General features: G+C 47.0%; 1 protein-coding gene across 1 annotated transcript in view; it reads left to right on the plus strand.

Moving 5' to 3' along the window:
- MAP4K5 (mitogen-activated protein kinase kinase kinase kinase 5) overlaps positions 1 to 24,565 on the plus strand; it is a 604,667-nt gene that overhangs the window by 549,143 nt on the left and 30,959 nt on the right. The gene's annotated exons all lie outside the window — the stretch shown is intronic.

Here is a 24,565-nt window from a genome sequence, read left to right on the forward strand (position 1 = left end):
TGGTATACCTCCATGAGATCTTAACTGGGTGCTGATCAGGATAATGGTTTTGGTGGTAGCAGTCACCCGGATGCTGGATGTGGAGAAGACCTTTTGGAGCCACCACACAGTTCTCAGGCCAGGATCGTGCTCTGAGCCAATTCTGAAGCTTCTGCAGAGTCTCCATGAATTTCTACCTCTGTCAAGCCCATGTAGGTCAAGGCCTTCTGTCAAGCCATGTTTGACATCTTCATCATGGCTTTGCTACCCTCTGGGCACTCTCCGAGGGTGGAGCCACTCCACAGGGGTTTGGTTGCTCAGGCAGCACTGACTCTTTATGCCTCCCAGTTCTGTGCCTATTCTGTGCCTCCGCGGACTCTGACTTTAGCACCTAAAAAGAAGTCGAGCTCTGTGCTGCCGTCCCCTGTCGATCCTGCTCCTTCCGTGACATCTCCCAAAAGCCGGTGTTAGTGCCTCATTCTATGCCATTACCAGTGGCTGAAATTATCCAGGTGGAGTTTTAGAAGATCAGAACTTGCCTTGGAGAGCAGTCTCTTCCTAGGCCCCAGACATGTGCCAAATAGAGGAGATATTTGACTCTGACTAATTCGCCATAGCCTTGGTTGATATGGACTATGGGGGCCAGCAATCTGCTTCCTCTGTCTTACTCTGTTGTAGGTCATTACCATGACTTAACAATTGTCAATCACCTAGACACCGTCCCAGAAGACGACATCCATTACCCTTCTGGGGCCCAAACAGTAGAGGTATCATCTGTTACCACAGTAGTGCATAAAGCTGCAGTGACTTTGTCTCTCTCTTTGCCCTCAGAGATATTAGGTCTAACATTTTGAAGGAGCTCTTCCAATGTACGTCTTCATTTGCAAAGTCTTTGCTCCCATTTAATAGGGCTTCATTGGAACCTGCCGTAGTTGCTTGGGAGTAGTCCTGGCTCAGTTCATGTCCTCACGTCTCTCAACTGAGAGCTTTTTGGTTCAGGCTTTGTCTTTTGTACTGAACCACAGTCTCTTTTCTGTTGCTGCTCTGGTCAGGGAATCTAAAAACTGGATGCCACAACCCAAAAGGTTTTGATGTAAGGGAGTCTTGCACGTCATACAGCGAATGTCACTTGCCTGCTGAGCCTTTTGTCTATATCTTGTGGAAATTGTCTAAACTCTCAATTTTAAACCAGCCGGAACACATACAGAAACCCTTTTCCAGATTTTGAAGAATTTGGTTTATAGTGTTCTGTAATATATGGATACATTGAGGCAAAAACACCAATTTATTTACCAGTAAAATTCTGCCCAAAACCGGCAATTGGAGAGTGTTCAGAATACCACCTATTTTCTTATGCCTGTTGGGGTTTTACCCATGTTGTTTATATTGTGCTTCCTCATCACAGGAAGACTGGATACCAAGGTATTGGAAACTTTAGTCACACATCTCCATCAGGACATTTGGTTTCCCCTAAGTGGTCCCTGCAGAAATAGTTTTGATTTGCCCCAGTTGGATTACAGGTCTAAATACTCTCCAAAATAGGTACCCTAATACAATTAAGAATCACTGCTATGAGTCGCTCAAAGAAATTAGAATCTTTCTATGTACATAGATTCCACATGGGTTCTCTGCTCAACCTATATCCCCCAACTTGCCATTCTGATGGATACTTCTAACCGTAGCTTCTCTTCCAGGGGATCCTCATCAAAGTCATAAACATTGAATATTCCCGCCCTTGTGCGGGGACCCCGGAGCATATATATATAATACATACATATTATCATGTGTAAAAACAGCAATGCAGGCTATAATCATAAATAGGCTAAAATGCTTTATTTCTATGAAGTTTTTTTTTTTTTTTTTTTTATATTATAAAATCACAATAGATCATAAATATCTACCTAAGCCCCCAAAAACTGGACTTAGGGAAGTAAACAGCAGTAAATAGCAGAGAAAAATAGAAAAAACTACATTGAAAAACAATGAAGCATTCTTAGCCAATAGGCTGCATGCAGGTTAACACAGGAGAACCATAAAAACTTTGGCACCATGCCTTTAAGACCCTGAGCACCTCCAGTATCCCACCATGCCTCAGGGGTGAAGGGAAGGTGACAGTTGGTTCACAGTTAGGTCAGTTCTTTTTTCCGGCTTCTTCTGAGAGGATCCTGGAGCATTGAGCTCTCAGTTTTTCTGAGTTTTTCTTCAGAAAAATCCTTAAAAATAGTGTTTTTCCTATTTACTCGACAGATAACATCTTTTGTCTGAGTTTGAAGTCTTTTTTGACAGAAAATGCCATCTCTTTTTGTAAAATGTCCTTCTTGTGGGAAGAAGAAAGCCCAGTCAGACCCACACTCTCTGTGTATTGTCTGCCTGCCACAGAGTCACTGTCCTGACACCTGCAAGTATTGTAAGAACATGTCAAGGAGGACTCTCAAAGACAGAGAGAAGATCAGGTTACATGGGCTTCAGGAGAGGAAAAAGTCAACATCCTCTTCACTTCCCAGACCTACAGCAGAAGGAATGGCCCGATCGACGTCGACAGGTAGGATTGTGCCTGTTTGTTCTCCATCGACGTCATCGGCACCACCGTCTCACCGGCATAGATCGCCGTCGACGGCGACCAGACCGACGTCGAGGGACAAAACGTCGAAGCATGGACACAGGGGTACATCTCCGTCGACGGCAGGCCGCCGTTCGGCGTCGAGCCATCTCCGGCGCTCCCGTTCGCCGTTGAGAACGTCTCACCCCGTGGCGTCGAAGGACAAGACGTCAAAATCGCCACGACGGCATGAACATCCGCCGTCGACCACTCGCCACTCAACGTCGAGACACACGACGGCGAGTAGGTCCAGGTCCCGCGATAGGCGATCGGCGTCAAGACACTCGACGGCAAGACCTCCGACGTCAAGACCTTCGACGTCGAGAACAGATCAGCCATCGCAACCTTCGACGTCGAGGATACAATCGACGTCGACACAACCTTCAGCTGTGTCACAGGCAGTAGAGCCAGCGGACAAAGCTCCCTCACCGGTGGTCTCTATAAGGAGTGCATCATCCCATTCCAGAGCATCGGGGCATGTTTCTCCCATCACTCTATCACCCAGATGGTTAGAGAGCCTGAATAGACCGGCAGCATCCCCGGATTCACAATACTCTAGGATGTATTCTCCTACTGCCTCATTACCGAGAACGCCATCGCCTACAGCTAGAGCAGGACGGGCTCGTTCTGCTTCTCGTCAGCCGACCACAAGACCTGCACACTCTGCTACAGCTTCTCGGAGCAGGTCCCGTTCCCGAAGGAGAACCAGGTCACGAACACCACGCAGAAGATCACCTTCTTGGTCTTCTTCAGGATCGTCTGTTGGGCGCTACTCCCCCACACTCACAGATTCTCCACCTGCTAGGATTTCCCCAGTGGATGATATTACCACTTTTAATGAGGTTCTTCTAAGGGGAGCGCAGAAGCTAAATATTGAGGTACCGGAGCCGGCCACCTCATCCTCAGTTATCTTTGAGACCCTACAACACAGATCAGTCTCGAGAAAACTGCTGCCACTAGTACCGGGTTTGCTGCAACCGACTATGGACACTTTTCTGTCTCCAGCCACTCTCAAGTCTGCCCCGGCTAGGATTCAAAAGAAGTACAAAGCTCCGGAACAAGATCCTTTATTCCTGCGGAAGGATCCGCCACCGGACTCTGTGATCTTAGCCGCAGCCAGAAAAACACACTCTGTGGCATCATCTTCCACAGTCCCCCCGGATAAGGAGAGCAGACACCTAGACTCTCTGGGGAGAAAGATGTGCGGTACGGCGGCATCTGCTATGAAGGTCTCCAGCGCCTCAGCACTTCTGGGCAGATATGACCGCTCTCTGTGGGACTCACTCCACAGATTTACAGAAAAGTTGCCCAGGGAAGATAGACAGGACTTCCAGGAAATCTTGCAGGAAGGGGGCCTAGTATCTAACCAGGTCATCAGCGCGGCGGCGGACGGGGCGGATTTGGCTGCGCATGGGTATGCGCACGGAATCTGCGCTAGGAGGTCTTCCTGGCTACGGCTCACGGGTCTGAAACAGGAAGCACAGCAGCGCATTTTGAACCTCCCATTCAGCGGGAGTTCGTTGTTCGGTACCCACGCGGATGAAGAGATGGCCCGAATGAAAACGGAAGTCGACACGATGAGGGCAGTGGGCCTGGAACGTAAAAAAGACTTCAGGCGGAGGTACAGGCCGTATGACAGACGACCATTCCAGCAGAGGGTTCAAACCCCTCACTGGTCTCAGAGGCCACAACAACGACAGGGACGTCCCCTGTTTCAGGCACGTAGACCCACAAGAGACAGAGGGTCAAGTAGACCTCAACAGTCTACAGCAAAGACACCATCAAAGCAATGAGGCATTGCTTCCCTCAGCACTGTGCACCACTCCGGTGGGGGGAAGTGTTACGCATCATCTTCGCGAGTGGCACTCAATCACAAAAGACAAATGGGTGCTCAATATTGTCGAACATGGCTATTCTCTCCTTTTCAAAAAACCTCCTCCACACTTGCCGCCAGCAAGGTGTTTTCCTTCTCATCTCAGCCTGCTACGCAAGGAAGTTCTCGCACTCCTGCAAAAGAAAGCTGTAGAAAAGGTTCCTCCGGCACAAAAAGGAAAAGGGGTGTACTCCCGTTACTTTCTGGTGGCGAAAAAAGGTCAACAGGGCCTCTTCAGGCCAATTCTGGACTTACGGCTCCTGAACAAGTACATAAGAAAACAAAAGTTCAGGATGCTAGCCCTTCACCAGATTGTCCCGCAACTGCATCAGGGAGACTGGATGTGCTCCATCGACCTACAGGATGCATATTTTCACATCCCAATAGCGACCAAACATCGGAAATTTTTACGTTTCCAGATAGCGTCACAGCACTACCAATTCAGAGTCCTTCCATTCGGCCTGAAGTCTGCACCCCGAGTCTTTTCAAAATGTGTAGCAGTGGTAGCGGCACACCTTCGAAGACAAAAAATATTCGTCTACCCCTACCTGGACGACTGGCTAGTGAAGGCCTCATCTCCGGATCAGGCGAGAAGACATCGAGATATCGTTCTAAGAACTTTCGAGTCTCTAGGTCTTCAAATCAACCACGACAAGTCAACCTTGATTCCAACACAAAACCTCCACTACCTGGGAGCGATACTAAACACAGGGCTCCAAAGAGTGTATCCTTCGGAGGAACGACTTTTATCAATCCACAGGAAGTGTCAACAACTATTAACAGCCGATGCACCTACAGCTCGTCAGGTGACATCGCTTCTGGGCTCCATGGCTTCATGCATCTTCATTGTCCCGAATGCCAGGCTACGCATGAGGCCCCTTCAGGAGGCATTAGAGAACAATTGGAGCCAAAAGACTGGTCACTGGGAGGACAGAGTTCGACTACCAGCAGTGGCTTTTCAATCACTACAATGGTGGATGCACAGACCTCACCTGTCGATAGGTTCTCCTTTTCACCAGACAATTCCAGTCGACACTCTGGTAACGGATGCGTCTCTTCAGGGTTGGGGTGCTCATCTGGGTTCCTTCCAAGCTCAGGGTCTGTGGTCCGACAAGGAAAAGAACTATCACATAAATCTACTGGAACTCAGAGCAGTCCATCTGGCTCTCAAATCTTTCTCTCCATTGGTTCAGGGGAAATCTATCCTAATTCAGACAGACAATACAACCACAATGTATTACCTGAACAAACAGGGGGGAACAAGATCACTACCTCTGTCTCGAGAATCCCAAACGATATGGCATTGGCTCCTGGCCAGGGGAATGTCTATCACAGCGGTACACCTGCCAGGTCAGCAAAACGTAGAGGCAGATTTCCTGAGCAGACATCTGGAAGACGCGCACGACTGGGTGCTACACGACGAAGTCGTCGAGGACATCTTCGGTCAATGGGGTCGACCTCAGTTGGATCTCTTTGCAGACGAAACAAACAAGAAATGCCCAGACTTCGCATCCAGGTTCTGCCGTCCGGGATCTCAAGGGAATGCCCTGTTGATCAACTGGTCAGGGACATTTCTCTACGCCTTTCCACCGATTCCCCTCATACCGGCAGTAATCAACAAATTTTACAACTCCAGAACCAGAATGATTCTGATAGCGCCACAATGGCCCCGCCAATTCTGGTACACGGACCTACTCAACTTATCGGAAAGACCTCACAGGAGGTTGCCGTGCAGACCGGATCTCCTGAGCAGAATGGAAGGCAGAATCCTACATCCCAACCTTCCCTCTCTGAGCTTGACAGCATGGCTCCTGAATTCCTACAGTATGGGCACCTAGGGCTCTCACAGGAGTGCATGAGCATCTTGAAAGAGTCAAAACGACCTTCCACGCGGCGTTCTTACGCTTTTAAGTGGAAGAGATTTTACATCTGGTGCTCTCAACAAGGTATAAATCCCATACGAGCTCAGGAGGACGTCATACTATCCTATTTACTTCATCTGGCGAAGTCTGGTCTGCAGGTATCTTCTATTAAGGTTCATTTGTCTGCAATTACAGCGTATCGTAAGTCGCCTTCTCAGGAATCCTTCTTTACGATACCTGTAGTCAAGGATTTTTTAGAAGGCTTGAAAAAGGTTTTTCCTCCCATTCGGAGACCTTCTCCTCCATGGGAACTGAATGTAGTCCTGTCAAAACTTATGGGCCCTCCTTTTGAACCTATCCACAAGGCCTCTTTACAGCACCTTACGTGGAAGACGGCTTTTTTGGTGGCCATTACTTCAGCGAGGAGGGTCAGCGAAATTCAGGCTCTGTCTTGCAGAGAACCGTACACGGTTTTTCACGATAATAGAGTGGTTCTGCGAACTCACCCATCTTTCCTTCCGAAGGTGGTGTCAGAATTCCATATCAATCAGACTATATCTTTACCGACTTTCTTTCCCAAGCCGGAGACTCCGGCTGAGAAAGCATTGCACTCCTTAGACTTGAAAAGAGTGCTGAAATTCTATTTGGACAAAACAAAACCGATTAGACATTCTAACCATTTGTTTCTAAATTATGGTCATTTAAGAACAGGAGAGGCAGCGTCTAAACGAACGATATCAAGATGGATTGTGTCTTGTATTGTTAACTCTTACCAACTGGCTAATAAGAGATTACTGGCTAGGCCAAAAGCGCATTCCACAAGGGGAAAAGCGGCTACTGCTGCCCTCCTTAACAATGTACCAATTTCCGAGATTTGTAAGGCTGCTACATGGAAGTCTGTGCATACCTTTACTAAGCATTACTGTTTAGACTCGGATGCAAGAGCGGATGCCCAGGTGGGGCAGGCCTCTCTTAGAAATCTATTTGCATGAATATATATCTTTTCCTGCACTTCTTTCAGACAGTCCGCAGAGTTTAGGGATGGGCTTGCTAATCTATTCAATGTTTATGACTATTGATGAGGATCCCCTGGAAGAGAAGGATAAGTTACTTACCTGTAAATCCTAGTTCTCTTCCAGGGGTATCCTCATCAAAGTCATAAACAACCCACCCTCCTCCCCGGACTCAAGTCTCCTGGAAGTGCAGGACAGATTATCTTTCTGATCAGTTACACAGATTGTCACCGTAAAAAAGTACTGACCTAACTGTGAACCAACTGTCACCTTCCCTTCACCCCTGAGGCATGGTGGGATACTGGAGGTGCTCAGGGTCTTAAAGGCACGGTGCCAACGTTTTTATGGTTCTCCTGTGTTAACCTGCATGCAGCCTATTGGCTAAGAATGCTTCATTGTTTTTCAATGTAGTTTTTTCTATTTTTCTCTGCTATTTACTGCTGTTTACTTCCCTAAGTCCAGTTTTTGGGGGCTTAGGTAGATATTTATGATCTATTGTGATTTTATAATATAAAAAATAAAAATAAAAAAAAAACTTCATAGAAATAAAGCATTTTAGCCTATTTATGATTATAGCCTGCATTGCTGTTTTTACACATGATAATATGTATGTATTATATATATATGCTCCGGGGTCCCCGCACAAGGGCGGGAATATTCAATGTTTATGACTTTGATGAGGATACCCCTGGAAGAGAACTAGGATTTACAGGTAAGTAACTTATCCTTCCTCACCACCAAACTGTATCTGCAAACTTCACAGCTGTGCTCCTTCATGCCTACAGGTGATGTGCAGCTACACACCACCCTGGAAGTCACGGAGATGCATGTAAGCACCACCATTACATGCTGAAATCAGTTCCTTTCTTGCTCGTTTTTTTATGTGGATCTGGAGCAGCAATACCAACTTTCAGCTGTATTCTGACAACCCCTAAAACTTCTAGGATCAGATTTACAAAAGCATTTTGCATTCTCAAAAGGTCCAGTTTGCAAAAAAAAAATAAAAAAAAATGGGTGTGAGCATGGCGCTGATGGGGTGCAGTCCTCTGGAGTAGGCTTGTGGTGGGCAAAAGTCCGATGGGACCCCTGAGTGGATGGACTTCATGGTGGCAGCAGTTTCTTCTGGGGTGATGACGGGCCATGTGGTTAGTATTGTTTCTTTGGGTAAGATCAGCTGGCATTTGGCAAGGTCTTTCGGGTCCGGTTGTAGGTTGAAGTTCCTGTAAAAGGCAGTGATTTTTTTGGCTGAAGAATTATGAGATTGATGCAGAGGACCTGCGAGAGGGTGATGGAGTTGGGGGTGGCCGCATGATGGTAAACATTTATTTGCTTCTGTTGTTGCCACATTGATGCTGTCTGCCAGAGCGGCACATTTTGTGGTCAGGATAACTTGGTGGTAGCATCTCAGGAAAGATTTGAAGGCGCTCCTGTCTTTATTGTCACTCTCCACGTACTCTCCAGGTGTTTGCAGTGATATTTAATCAGTCTAAATTACTCCATGTACCAACTGGCCTACGGTTTACATTGTGTATTACTGTGTTTGAGGTGGGCCAGGGAGTCAGTGCAGGAGAGGAGGTACAGTTGTGGAAATTCTTGACGGCTTTGTGGAGGGGGGGCTGCGTTCGGGTTGGTGGGCGTTGAGATTGGTAATCCAGTCATAATCAGAGATGCTGTTCCAGTTTTGGTGTGCTGGTCTGGCAGTGGTGTTTTGCTTCTGACCAGGGCGGGGATGCTGAACTGGATGAAAGCTCGATTTGACCAGCAGACTGATTTGGACTCTGATGTTGTTGAAGGTGGTGAAAATAGGGTCCAGGAGATTTCTGGCAGCATATGTAGGTCCTTTTACTCTTTTGGTGAGGCCTAGGCTGCCAAGGTCTTCAATAAGTGTTTTTGAGTTGAGGTCGGCGTATTCTTCCAGGTCTTCAGTGGTCTTCCAGGTCGAAGTCTACGTTTCCAAGTAGAATGTAATTGCCAGCTTTGTGGCAGAGTGGTGCAACGAAATTTGATGGTGTTGGTGAAGTTGGTGCTTGTGATGCAGGTGGTCTGTAGAAGAGAGAGCATTGAGAGTTAAAATTAAATTGTGTCTATTCTTTTAAAATGTTTTCTTTTGCTTGGCAAGAAGCCAATTTGCATGAGCTTCCAACTGTTACCCAGAAGCTGACTAGCTCTCGAATGAGGTGTGAACTTGCTCCTGCACCTGAGACAAAGGGCTTGGGTATGGGAATGTGTTCTGCTTGACTGGAGAGCCATCTGCGTAGTACCCAGAAACAAATTATCTTTGGCCCTAAGTGAAGGTGTGATCGTCCCCGATGGACCCTCCAGAAAAAAGGGTCTCCAACCCCCACTGCTCTTCACACCTGGAGGTGCCACTTATAGCATATTCAGCAGTTCTGCAGCATGTGACACTTTACCCCCCCCCCCCCCCCCCCCCCCAAGTAAAGAGGTATCTGATAGAGATATCTAGATGCAGATTCCTTACTTGAGAATCTTCCCCAGGCTGCGTGCCGGGGGTCCAGAAACTTTTTCAATAGCACGTCTGTAGAGGATGTTGCACGACTCTGAATCGGCGTTGTCCAACGGATGTGACAGCAGCGGAGTCCATCTAATTCCCTCGCCTGCGTGTTTTCAACGCAGATCTAGTGACGGTTGTCCAGCCTGTTTTTCGGCCTACTTCGATGTTTTTGTCGTACAGGAAACAGAGTGCTTCCTTAGGTCATAAGGGTTTAAACGTCCTGTGGACGACAAATGTTGGCTACAAACCCCCATTGAGTTTGTTTGTGGTGTCTGTGCAAGCACCATGATGCTGAACAGTGCGACATCTGTCAGCAATTTCGGCCGAAGGCTCTGCAAGAGCATCGGATGAAACTTCTAGTGGCGTGGATGTCTAAGTAATCCCAGTCTTCCCGTCGAATCAGGTCTCCTTCTCTGAGTGACGTCTGTTCACAGGGCAGTTCGAGGAATCATTCGCTTGGATACCTTTCTCCATCGACGTCCAAAGGTCTGACTCGACGCAAGCAATCAAAGTAACGTTCACAGGGCAGTTTGAGGAATCATTCGCTTGGATACCTTTCTCCATCGACGTCCAAAGGTCTGTCTCGACGCAAGCAGTCAAAGTAATGGTGCACATCCCTTTGGGGTTTCCTCCTTCGGTGCCGGTATCCAATCAGCTAACTCCGGCAACTCCAGTGGTGATCTGGCCTGTCTAATAGATCCTGTCTCTACCAGGTAATGCATTACCAAAGGTAAGTAACTCGTTGGTTTGGCCCTTAAGGACCCTCCAGACACAAGGGGACTCCATCCCCCAACTCTCTGCGCACCAGGAGGCGCCGCTGTAGTCAGGGCAGATAGGGGGCATGACCCCTCTTCAATGTGCTTACAGCGCATTCAGCAATCCTGCAGCACAGGGCACTTTGGCCTTAAGCAAAGAGGTGTTTGCCCCCCACAGACCCTCCAGACACAAGGTAACTCCATCTCCTACTGCACTTTGTGTCAGGAGGTGCCCCTGCACTCATAACAGAAAGGGGTGAGGCCCTCTTCAACACACTTATAGCACATTCAGTAATCCTGCAGCGCTGGATGTGCTAGGGCGAAGCACAGGCCAAGGGCGGGCCTGTCCTGTGCCTGGAAGAGCCAGGGCAGGGCCACCTCCTTTGGCCCTTTACTAACCCATGCTTCAGCCCTTATTTTACCTTGGTTATCCTCTCTGAGCCGTTTTCTCTGTGTTTTTTGAAGCTCTATTTTTCTCTATTGTACCAGGGGCCTATGCTTGTCTGTCACACTGTGACTTTGTCTTTCACCATGGTAAAAGAATGGAAGTCAGTAACCGCTCAGGCACTGGCAAGGAGCCCAAAACATGTAAGCACCACACGGCGGCGAACTGCAGTATCCAGGCTATTGACGTAATCGTGGAAGTTGAAGATGTCTTACACAACAGTATAAGCTCTGCTACTATACATGCACCCAAGCCTTTAAACTCCAAAATCACCCAATTTTACAGGGGTAAATCAAAGAGTGCCTGCCCTAGTGGAAAACTTCTCCCTGACAAGTCCACATCAACCCCAGCAAAACAGTACCTTTCACCCTGCATGCGGCCAGATTAGCCCCTGACAGCAGTGGGGGGGTCACTTCCTTGGAAACTACCTGAGCTAAGGACAAGCATCTCTCCCCACATGCCTTGCCAGCCGGTTCCCATAATTGTTCATTCCCTCGAGGTCAGTGAAAAGGATGGGACCCATACTGGCTCAGGCCATATCGCCCCTGCATCATCTTGCCTGGAGGACCTTAGAACAACTGTGTTCTTGTATTAAACACACGGGTCATGGACTTTCCTACAGCAAATAATAGACTTTTGGAACTTCTTTCAGTAAAATAACTATGTAACCACTGTAATCCTTTGGTCCCCAGTGGATCACTTTCGGGGTGCCCATACCACAGCTAATTCTGGTGCATTTTTGCGGGGTCGTCATGCCACCTGTACTAACCCCCCAACCTCGAACCTTGAAGCTAGTGTGGCTCCTTCCGCGACCGTTGTTGCCCCTAACAACACAGGTTTGGGGGGAAGGGGGTGGGGTACTCCTGGCTCCACAGGTACCTTTGCTGGTAATCCTAATGTGGCTTTTCCTGCCATTCCCAGTGCCCGACCATCTCCCCAATATCTCCTCCTTTAACAGGACTTACATTAGGACTACTTCAGGCATGCTCCAGGGTGGCCCCTGGTCCAACCCTGACCGACTGTATCTCCCACCTGAGTGTACCCCTTATGCGGTAGTACTAGTAAATGTTCCCCCATTTAGTTTACACACCACTGATGTGTTTTCACAGTTAAGAAATAAAGCAACACACAAGGCAGACCAGGGCAGACTCTAACATCCACTCACAGATTAAAAGGATACGAAGGGTGAGCTGGATAGGGCGGGAGGGGCGGAACACCAACCTCTTCTCTGGCGACTGCATGGCAGTAGCTTTTAGCAACAACAGGATTGCCAGTGGACTCCTGGCTTTCTTTGAGAAAAAGGAGGGTTCTCACACAGGCATTGGGTTGAGATACCCTAGTCCTTTTATAGGCCAGACTGGGTGCCATTTAAGAGACTGCACAGGTATACTCCATCTCACTTGAACCGAGATCCTCCTGTGGTCCCCCTTGAGAATTCGAGGGATTTTGCTGCTCCTGTCATTCGCTTCAACAGATTTAAGGCCCTTGGTACTCTCAAGGCGGTAGATTGACTATCACACCTTGAAAGCGATGAAGCTCTGTCCCTGAATTGCAGGGTCACTGCCTGCTGATTGCCTAGGGCTGACTCAGCTGACCAGCTTAGTCTGCTCTCTTGGAATGTTTCAGGAGGAAAAGGCCAAGCATCTGGAGTGGATTGATTTTGTCAGGTCTTACCCACATTCTGGCCCTCCAGGAAACCTGGTCAGCCGAGACTACACTGTTTCTTGATGGCTTTGTTCATTATTTTCACCCCGCAATACCATCTTCCTCTGGGCATGTAAGACTGCGCTGTGCACCTAATATCCTTGACCCTGAACTGTCAATCAGTAGAAGATGGCAACAGACTGTCCATATATAGGGGCAGCCTTGCTTATCTTTCTTTATGAAAACTACCCTCTTGATTTTAAATGTCTGTAACCCAAACAGTCATTCCCCGCGTCCCAACGTCATCTCCACTTGGGCAAGTTTATAGAGAACTATAAGACCCCTCTTCCGAGACCCAGGTTAAGCTCAACCCTCCATATCCCAATAGTGATCCTGGGTGTCTTTAATATCCACCCCTATCACATGTTATGCTGTGATGTCAGGTTTTCCAGGAACTCTGTGTACAAAGACCTCCCAACCGTCCACCTTGAATTAGCAACTTTAGAGAATCAGGTAAACCTAATAATTCAGTCCTCGAACCTGGCCATACCTAGCGTCCAGGGCACTCCCACTTACGTTGGCAGGGGTTGCGAATCCATCATGGATTACATCATGATTTCATCATTCCTCATTACTCACCTAGTTGACTGTCAGACCTTGTGGCCTGACTGGAGCGACCATAACCATCTGGTGGTGTTGCTAAAGTCACAACTTTGTCAGTTCCTCCCTCCAGTACCCTTGCCCACGATAACCAAGGGAGACGCTTGAAGTGGACAAAGGTGATCCCTGAGGAGTTCTGTAGAAATCTTTTTCGGCCAACAAGCCATGAGTTAGACTGCTATTTCCACAATCTGTAATTGTCTGAGGGTCGCCCTCACTGCTTCTATCCAGGGTCACAATTTGCCCAGGTGCTATGCTGGTTCTCGGAGTCCTGTTCTAAAGCTCATTGTGAACTCGTGTCCCTCAAACAATCCCTTAGGGATAGGTCAGAGGTGGTTTGTTCCTGAACCATTTATAAAAAGGTCCTAAAGGACAGAAAGAAATGTCTTAGGGATGATGTCTGAGTTCAGCTATTAAAAGCTAGCAACCTTAGAGACAGTATGTCTTTCTGGAGAACCATTAACCACCCCTGTCTGGCAGATGAAGTTACCTCTTCACTCATCTCAGTAATTGATGAAGTCATGTGGTTGGAACGCTTTCCCATAATTACTCTTTTGAGTGCAGGCCAGAGACCATGGCAGAGTGGGACATAAGACGGAGATGGGCAGCCCTAGCCTCATTTGCTTGAACTCTGAAGTGGGCAGTGCTATTGGGTGCCTAACACTGAACAAGGCTCCAGGTACAGACAGAGTGCTGGCTGACCTTTTCAAAGGGATGTTGATATGTGGGCCCCATTGCTGACCATGGGTTTGAATGCAGTGGTAATGTTGCCCCTCCCCCCCCCCCTTCTCCCCACCTACACATGTTCTCACTCTTATCATCGTCCCTGTCTTCAAAAAGGGAAACATGACAAATCCAGGTTGCTACAGGCCCATCTCCCTGATTGACACAACAGCAGTGAAGGTTTCGGGCTAGGCAATCCTGGAAAGGTTGTCATCATGGGGCAGAGATGATTGTATTATCTCTGGTCTGCGATATGGCTTCAGGCCTGGCCTTAGGACTAAAGAACAGAGCCTGAACCTACACTTAATAATCCCAAAATATACTGTGGCCAAGAGGGGCGCACTTTTTAAACCTCCTGGGCCTGACCTTCGGCTTTTGATCAGGTAAATCGGGCTTAGCTTTGGTCCATGATGCTGTCTTTAGGAGTTAACTAGGTTTTGGTTTTGTTTCTGGCTGACATTTGCAGCGACATCTGTGGGGCTTGGGGTGGACAGTTCATGCACCAAGCCTTTCCCTATCACCAAGGTGTTAGGGGTTTAAATTAATCTCTTTTCTTTTCACCATATACACAAATCATCTGGTGGAGGTGCTCTGGGGTAAACGATGCGATGCTCCTCGCATTGACTCCCACTTTCTACCAGCTCTGCTATATGCTGACGATGCAGTCCTAATGTCAAGGACGGCATTAGGGTGCCAGTCATTGCTTAACCCCTTCTCTGAATTTATGACTGGCCTTGACCTCTTGATCAACATTTCAAAATCTTACATAATGGTCATTTGGGGCCAAACCCGTCAAGCAGAAAGACCTTTTTTGCGATAAATCAAGGATTACCCAAACTCACACCTTCCATTATTTAGGTATCCTGTTAGACAACAGAAATACATGAAGCCCCTTACCTCCAGAAGGCTCTTTCTGGCCTGCTTCTGGGAGCCAGTACTGGATTTTAGCACCATGCTGGAGAAGCGACCATTCAGGGCATTCCTCCATCTTTATCAGCCCAAATGTTTCTCTGCCACTTGTTATGGCAGTGACATTTGGGAGTTTCTACACAGCTCGGTATCCAGCTTGAGAATAGATTTACTAGGCGCCAGTGGGGAGTTCCACAGAGCTTTTCAACGTTCACCAGTCATGAGGAGCTGGGCCCTGGGTATTTTCTAGACACTATTAGACTAAGGCCCCAGCTTAGTTGGATTCTAATATTGGCTAAGTATGAGCCAGCCTTAAACAGGCCGATCATTTGGGAGTGTCTTGCTCTGGACAGTGTTAGAGAGATCACTTGGTTGGTTTATATGATTAATCAGCTTGCTTCATTGGGGCACCCTGATTCGTTCCTTTGCCCCGAGAAGCAGAATTCCTTACTGCAGTCTAATTCTGCAGGGGAAGGCTCTGAACTCTAGAAACCTGCTGTTTGTGTTCACTGCCTGATAAAAACTGGAATTTCAGTTGAGCCTTATCTGTCTTGGGTGACTAATGCATATCACCACCAGCTGTTAATCAGGTTCAGACTAAACACCTTTCTGCAACTTATTAGCTTTCCCAAGGGATGGTCAGTCACAGGCTCCCTCAGACCTTGAAAGTGTGACAATTTCTCCTAGCAGTTTATCATCAATTTTGTTTTTTTCTTTCCGCTCTACACCGCCCCAAGGAGAAAAGGTTCTCATTCCCGATTTTTCAAAGCCCTAAAATGTAAAGAAGTGAGACCTGTATTGCTGCAGCTTTTAATGCTTAAAGACGTTTACACTTGCTTGAATGTCAGGTGCTTTCTGAGCTGCTCTGTAAACATCCAGGGGGCCTTGCCCTGATCAGGCTTGTGGCCCCAGTCCTAACTTAATACGCTACCCTAATATTTTTCTGAATATCTTTAGCCGTTGGTTGTGTGTTTCTTGTTTTTTTACTTCTTTTTCACGTTCCGCATAACTGTGCTTGAATCTTGACTTTTTTCTGATTGTACCATAGGAGAGCACTCCTAGCTTAATCACGATCTCTTTGTATTATCATTTTACTCTATATAGCGTAGCACACCTAAGATAGAGGTTTTTGGCGTTTAGAATTCAGAGGTAATCACACCAGTCCTGTTGTCTCCTTTTCTCTGTTCATGTGACCTATGTAGTCCTAAACCATATTTACCTCATGGTTACGCCTCAACATGTCAATCGGATTAACTGATTTGAGACCCTTGGGTTTTGTTTTTAATGTATTGACTTTTATCAGTTTCGATAAATGATCTTGTTGAAGGGAAATTATAATATTGTTGACATTGTATTGTCTCTGATGTGTACTTTACCCTTCCTCTGACTTCATTTAAAGATGTCTTCTTTAAACCGGCTGTATAGTCTGTATTTAATCAACTTTGTTGCATGTCTGACTCAATGTAATGTAATCCAGATTCTGTGACTAATCTGATTGCTGTCTCTTTTATGGTTTTATTATTAGAACATTAGAATATTACTTAATAAGTATCTTCAAAGAGGCCTACCCTATCACAGGCACATGTTGCTAACACCTTAGCCTGCTCACTTTCCTTGTCCTCCTAGGCAGGCAGGCAATATGAGATAGGAGCTGCCCGCACCGATTTTGAGTGACCACAGGGGAGGGGCTGCACAGTTCTCTATCCACACGCCTAGGGTGGGCACAGTAGCTCTGCACAGGGGAAGAAACTGCATCTTGTTTCAGGTAGAGAGGGGCACTGGGGTTGTTTGCAGTAGGACACACAGGAATTGCTGCAACTGTCAGCAGGGTCATCCATGGGAAATCTTACCTATTTGTTAATGAAGGGCCAGGATTCACCTCCCTCTCGGAGGCTAGTGCCAGTCATAAAAGTGGCACACCTGGGCACCCCATTGTAAACACTACTGGCCCTGTGGAAGACGGGAGGAGGACTGGACCTGCTTCTGCTTGCATCCAGAACAAAGACGTGGACTACAGTGGTTATTTAGCTGACAGAGTGTTAAGCTAAAGGGACACAAAAGATGCAAGAAGCCCACTTTCCTGGAAGAGCCCAGCTGACATCTTTAAACTGGACCTGCCCTCTACCCTGCTGGTGGCTTCTGTTGGAGTGCATCCTGACCCCCAAGTGCTATTTCTGAGGTCCTCAAACCCTTGCCTGCTGTCAAAGTGTTCCCCTCCTGTTAATCCAGGTAACTTATAAAACCAGAGACTGAAATATTTTGGCAAATTTCTGCTTGGAAGACCGTCATGGATCCAGGACCACCCTGCCAGGTGAACCGCTGAAGTTGCATCACTGATAGGCCTCATTTTACTGCACCTCTGGCTTCTTTCATCTCCACAGCAGCAAATCTGATTTAGCAGGGTCAACCTCGACATGCAGTCAACAATTTCAAACCCTATTTAGCAACAGCATGCAGCCTTGCCCTGCTGAGGAAATCCAACTTCCATGAAGGAGTCGAAGTCTGAAGCTGAAAGGCATGACTGGTCCCAGTTACAAGCAGCATCCAATCTGCATGGACTGCTTCCTGGGTGCAAACTCTGACTTTTCCCTCACTGAGCTTGTCCCGTCTTTGTCAGTGCCTTTACCAAGACCTTGTCCTTCATCAACACATTGAGCCCTTTTTTGGACTAGCTGCAGCATTCTGTCCTTGAGGACTCTATTCCTTCTTGGAAATTTTCCTTAGTGTGAAGGTAACTTTCTGCAATATTCATTTCCATCCAAGGGCCATCTTAAATGTTTTCCACTCAGTTGCTGTGGTTTGTTGTTCCCTTCATTATAGTGAACAAACTGATCTATGGTATTATGGTCCACAAAGGTTTAATTTGTGAGCGTATTAATCCAGATTCACCACATGGTTATTCTGATGAATACTTCTTACCGCTGATTCCTCACCTTGTTAATAATTTCAGGGCGCCAGACAAGATCTGGAAACTTTTTTTGCAGTTCTTCTTTGCACCATGTGGCTACGCTTCAAGGTTGTTCCACTCTGAAAGTGAAGAGCGAAGCCACAGATAAGCACCACCAAAGCGTGCGTACACCAGTTCCTTTCCACGCCTCCAGATGCTGATCCAGAGGTTCTCCCTGGTCTCTGGCAAGACCTTTAGTCCATATCTGTCCTGTGTGTAATGGAAATGTCACTCCCTACAATCCCAGGGTTCAAGCTGGCCAGCAATTGTCTCAAACAAATATCCTGTGTTGTCCAAGCACTGTTAATGGACATGCCTTTTGACAGATATCTCCTTTTTGGAAGTAAAGCTAACTCCGTCTTGGAGCCTTTTAAGGAGAACAGAGCCACAGCACATTCCTTGGACCTTTTTTGTTTCCACAAGGCAATTTCACCAACTATTTAGACCTTTTCATGGCTACAGTAAAGGCTTTTCCATCAGTCAACTCCAGACCCATCCTGCCGCACAACAGGTTTTTGAGCCCTTTGGTTGCAAAGGCCGCAGTTCTCAGAGACCACAGGGCCAGCAGGTACAATACTTAGCTCAGTACCCCTCCCCTCCAGCAGCTGCAATTGCAAAACTACTTTGTTTTGTCTTTGCAAGCACAAAGCCACTCTGTCAAAGGAAGAATCAAATATTTATATTACAACAGACAAGTAACCCCTGCATGTTGTCTTTTGGGGCTATGCTCTACCATTCCTTTATAACCCCCTAACTCCCCTGCAACTTCTGCCTTGCTCAGGGCAGCTAGCTGAGGACCATCTGTTCCATTTTAGGAAAAACAGTTGTAAGCCATTTTTGCTAAAGGGCCATAGAGAAGGTTCTAGTCTTGGAAGTAGGAATTGGGTACTAATCATGCCACGTCATTGAGCTGATGGAAGCCTTTGTCCATTTTAGATCTTCGTGCTTCCAATGCGTTCTTGTGTAAGGGCAAATTTAAGATGCTCACGCTAGCACAGGTGCTGTCTGCCCTAGACACCGGAGACTGAATGGTGACGTTGAACCTGCAGGATGCTTATTTTCACATCCCTGTCCTGAATGCTCACAGGTGGTACCTGAAGTTGTTACCTGCGGTTCACTGTAGGTCAGGAGCATTTTCAATTTGCAATGCCTCCCCTTAGGCCTCACAAGTGCCCCTCGGATGTCCATGAATGTGATTTGGTGGTAGCAGTCTTCCCCCCACCTTAACATCTGGCAATTGAATGTGGGCTCGACAAAGGGAGTTGTCAGCTTCCTCCAGACAACGGTGAAACTCCTGACAACATTGAGGTTCACTATCAATGTGCCAAAGTCACACCTGACTACTTCGCAAACTCCTCTTCATTGGAGCCTTTTTTGAGTACTGTATGGTTTCCTGCCACTCCCCCGGAACGGAGTGTCCAGGACATTTGGGCTGTGATCTCGATGTTCCAGCCTCTGTCCTGGATCGCACTGTGGCTGTGACGGAGGCTGCTGGGATTGTTGGCGTGCTGCATCCTCCTGGTGTTGCTTGCCTGATGGCATATGTGGGCTCTACAGTGGAACCTAAAATGCCATTGGGCAGAGAAATCGGTCAGCCTGTATCCAGATATCAGAGGAGGCTGCAGGAGATCTGCAGTGGAGGCTACTGGACCGCAGTTGGGTCAGTGGCAGGTCTCCTTACCCCAACTAGAGCAGATGGTAGTTATGGACACATCACTACTAGGTTGGGGACGCTATGTGGGAGAGTTCGAGATAATGGGTGTTAGAAATTTGGTTTCTGGTTGGCAGAGGTATGCACCCTGTCCAAGCAGGAACCACAACCCTAGTCAGGGTAACTCAGATACACACTAAGAGTTAACCTGTGCTCACACCCTCGTAGCTTGGCACAGAGCAGTCAGGCTTAACTCAAGAGACAATGTGTATTTGTGCAACCCTTCAAACAGTAAAACAGTGAAAACACCACACAGAGACAGAGAAAATAGATCTTAATTTCATGAACAAAACAAGACCAAAACAGCAAAAATCCAATAAGTAAAAGTTGAGATATGAGTTTTTAAAGATTAAACTTGATCATAGTGCCTAAAAGCATTAGGCGCCAACCGGGGCTATCAGGTCACGTTAGACCGAGTGAAAATCAAAAGTTCAGGCCAACTGCGATGGAGTGCAGGTCGGATACACTCAAGTCCCGCAGAAGTTTTACCTTCTCAAAGTTGAGCAAACAAAGTCCAGTTTTCAGGGAAGATGTTCAATGGGAGCAAGTAGAGCGTCCCTGGCAGTGGTCCACGGGTGAGAGGAGCTGACCGGGTGTCGTGGATGTGCGATGCTTGTTTTGAGAAGAGACAAGCTTGCATAGGCTTGTGCTGATTCTTTGTGCAAGCGGTGCATGCGGGCCCATTTGCAGTCGCAAAGTGCCCAAAAGCTTGATTCTAGGAGCCAAAAAACACTTCCAAAGGCCCAGGACCTGAGAGGTGCCTCTTGGGGGAGGTTAGGAGTTTTTTGAAGACAGATCAAAGAGCTGTAGAGCTTGTTTTGTCCCTGAGGCTCAGATGAGGAAGCCAGCAGACTAGCCCTTTGTTTCACTCTGGGGTTCTGGAAGCAAGATGGAGATGCAAGTCCAGTTCCTTTTCCCCAGGCAGGATGGCAGCAGGTCAACACAGCAAGGCAGTAGCTCCTTCAGAACATCAGTCCAGCAGAGAAGTAGCTCAGCAGAGTGGCAGCCCTTGCAACAGCACAGCAGCCTTTCCTGGCAGAGTATCGACAGGTCTGGAAGAGTACTGAGCTGGTGGTAGTTGAGATCTAGTGTTTATACTTTGGTGCCCTGGTTTTAGAAGGTGGGAGAAGCTACTAGACAGTGGCTTTGAAGTGCAAAAACGTTGCTTCCTTATCATGCTGGGCTCCAAACTCGCTTGAGTGACAATAGGGGGTTGTTAGGCTTACTGTGTGTGGACAGGGCACAGTCCATTAATGTGTAAGTTTGAGACTGTGACCAACACCTTCCTTCTACCCTGCCCAGGATGGCCCATCAGTCACACCTAAGCTTCCTTTGTGTTGGGCTGTCTAGAGGGAATGCACAGTCCCAGCTGTCACCCCACCCCATGCGTGTATTGGAGACAGGCTGCAGGCACACAGGGCTAAGAGGAGGAAAATGTCAACTTTTTAAAATTGTAACAATAAATCTGACTTTGCCATTAAAGAGGATTTATCATTACAATTCCAATGTTAAAAAACATGACCAATCTACCCCTTCCCAATCATGAATAACAGCTTACTAAATATAATAAGGAATCCCCAATGTTATCCTATGAAAGGGGTAGGCCGCACAGTAGTGAAAAACAAATTTGAGGGTTTTTCGCTATGAGGACATGTAAAATTTAAATGTACGCAACCTACCTTGTAATTACACCGCACCTGCCCTATGGGCTACCTAGAGGCCTCCCTTAAGGGTGACTTATTTGTAATAAAAGGGAAGTTTAAGGCTTGGCAAGGTGTTTTGAATGCCAAGTCGACAAAACTTTTCACTCAGACTCTGAAATGGCAAGCCTGAGACATGTTTAGAGCTGCTTAAGTATGTGGCACAACCAGTGTCGCAGGCCCACTAGAAGCAATTAATTTACAGGCCCTGGGCACTTGTAGTGCTCTTTGTTACGGACTTATAGGTAAATTAAGTATGCTAATGGTCGATAGAGCAATGGTACCATGTTCTAAGCAGACAGCACATGCACCTTAGCACTGGTTAGCAGTGGTCAAGTGCTCACAGTCCTAAAGCCAACAAAAACAGGTCCAGCAGAAATGGAGGAAAAGTTGCAAAAGGTCTGGGGAAGACCACCCTAAGGCTGACAGGTCAAGCAATGGGCCTCCGATGGAGAATGTACCCCACATCAACTAGTCGCTTTGCGTTAAGGGCCTTCCTACCCTCCACATGCATCAACTGGTAAGGGTACTTATGTACAACCCTTCCACCATGTGGTACAGAGGGGTTCTGGGCTCTGTGCCAGGAAGCCTGGCGCCTGTGGAAGTGGGAGGACCACCAGGGATTTCTTTGGTGGTGAATCACCTGGCCAGATCTTTAAACGCCTGTGCAGGCAAACTCAGCCACAGGCATTCAGCAGCTCACAAATGACAGCTGCAACCGGAAGGGGCTTAGGCCTTTCTTTTTTTTTTTTTTTAGTAATGAGGAGAGCCCTGGCTTGATGTTCTTATCACTGCCTAAAACGCATAATGTGAGCATTTATGCGCACTGGGCTTTACAAAGCAGCTCTCGCTTAGAGATGATTTCTGTCTAGAGTGGAGCTCAAGACTCCTGTATGCCTTCCCACCACTGCCTGTTCTGCTCTGAGAAGATTAGAAATGACCAGACCCAAGTCATAGTACCAACGAAGTGAGCCTGGAAAGTATGGTACCTAGAATTATTGGGCATAAGCATCTATCCTTTGCCCAAGCTGCTGCTTCAGGAGCATCTTCTCTCATAGCAGCAGGGCAGTGTGTTGCGCCTGGCCCTGCACACTTTGCATCTCCATGCTGGGAGATTGAGCAGCGACAGTCGACCTCCTTCGACCTGCACCCTGAGGTCAATTTAATCCAGGCATTGAGATACCCCTTCACTAAATCAGTGTATGCCAGCCGGTGGAAACAAATTGTGGATTGGTGCAGCACCCAACAAATTGATCCCTTACAGGTAAAGTTGTCTGAAGTTTTGCTGTTATGTTCCTAGCCAGGCAAGCACTTGCCTTGGGCACTGTTAAGGGCTGTTTATCAGCTCTTTCAGACTTCTAGCAGTTGCCAGATCAACCTTTGTTGTTTAAATCACCCGTTGTGATCAGGTTTTCAAAAGATTTACATTTGTTTCCTCTGAAACCCTTTGTGATGCCTCAATGGGGCTTGATCTTAGTCCTCACATTCATGATGTGCACCCCTTTTTGAGCCATTACACAGTTGTCCCTTGAGACTTCTGACCTTAAGAACAGTTTTCCTCATAGCCATAACATTGGCTAGATATGCGAGTGAACTTCGGGGACTCTGTTTAAATCCACCTGATGCAACTTGCTTCCCTGGTAAGTTGGTTTTAAGGATCCCAGCTTCATTTGTACTGAAAGTGTTTACTCCTTTCATGGCGACCAGGCAGATGTGTACACTGGTCATACCAATTTGCCGATGGGCTCTACGTCTGAAGACACTGACAGCTTAGAAAGCAACTGATGTCAGCATGTGTGGGTGGTGCATATATGCCCCTCAACTCATCACTTCCAAGAGAAACAATTTTGACACAGCTGCATGATGTCACCTATTGGCATGCAGGAGACCTGCTCTAAAAGTTTCTGGACCCAGTCTGACACTTGGGGATTATTCGTAGGGTGAAGCAATTGCGGTTAGATACAGTATCCACCAGAAAGATTATCATCAAAGGTAACCCTAGTCTTCCTCAGTGAGATTGACATTTGAAGCAGGAAGTGATCTGAAAAAAAAAATGATTACAGGAGTTTATAACAAATTAGAACCTATGTTATTATTTTTTACCTTGTCACCCCATCACCATTTCTGAACTTGAATGCCTGGCTGCTAAACGTTACTATCCTATATGGACTTTGCCCATTCTGGTTTTATGACGCTTCTTGAAACGCCTAAGGAAAGGCTGGGCATGGGCATTTGTGACGTCCTCTCCCTCCTGCACCCTACGACTGGGGGTGAAGATGAATTTATTCATGCATCACATTGGGACTTGGACTCGAAGTCCAAATAAAATGTAAGGTTACCTTTCAGGGGCTGTTCAGAAGGGAACAAAAACTTCTCTTCACAGAAGCCTGAAGAGCACAAATGATCTTCATTATCCTTCCACCATAAACAGCAAGAAGACATATGATCCGTAGGTCAGCACTCTGACCTGCTCTCTGAGTATTCAGATGCAGGCCTCTTCTTAGACGAGCACTAATCAAGTGTGGTGAATTCGCTGTTTCTTAAGAGACTTCCTCTGTGGAGTAGGCCTTCTTTGCTGTGTGGAACTCCCTTTGCGCTCTGAAGACCCAAATTAATAGTATCAACAAGGTACAGAGACACACAGTGGCATAATGCATTGTCTTACTTTATTGATGTAAACAGTTTTTAGTTCCTTAGAAAACACCACTCAATCCCAGTTGTTGCCAGGCTAGAAAGTAAAAAGAATAAGCCAGCCTCATTTGTTTTGATATTTCTCTACATCACAGCTTGCTTCTAAAACCACCTACCTCATTGCTAAAGTAGGGTCAAATGTCCATAGATCCATCTGTTCACTAACTTCTAGGCAGGTGTAGTGTCACTGTGAGATGTAGTGTTATTTTCATATACTTATGAGCCCAAATCTGAAGATTTTTCTAGTCCATTGTGTCAAGTTTTGTGACTTTACGAAGAGTTACTGCCATTTGCAGTTTGGGTACATGTGCCTGAGCACACCTAGCAAGAATTGCAAGGGAATGTAGTTATATTGAGGTCATGCAACCCCTGGATGGGAGTGAGAGGTATGGACTTAAATTAGGGACTGCAGCTGCCACCTCTATTGCCTTCTAGTGCCTGTTTGTGGCTTTGACATACATTGTCAATTCAGGAGCTTTGACAGTGTCAGTTCAAGAGTTGCTACTAACAAGTTGTTGCAAGTTGACAACGTGATTGAGGTG

Source organism: Pleurodeles waltl, chromosome 9 (assembly GCF_031143425.1).
Source record: "Pleurodeles waltl isolate 20211129_DDA chromosome 9, aPleWal1.hap1.20221129, whole genome shotgun sequence".
Lineage (NCBI taxonomy): Eukaryota > Metazoa > Chordata > Amphibia > Caudata > Salamandridae > Pleurodeles > Pleurodeles waltl.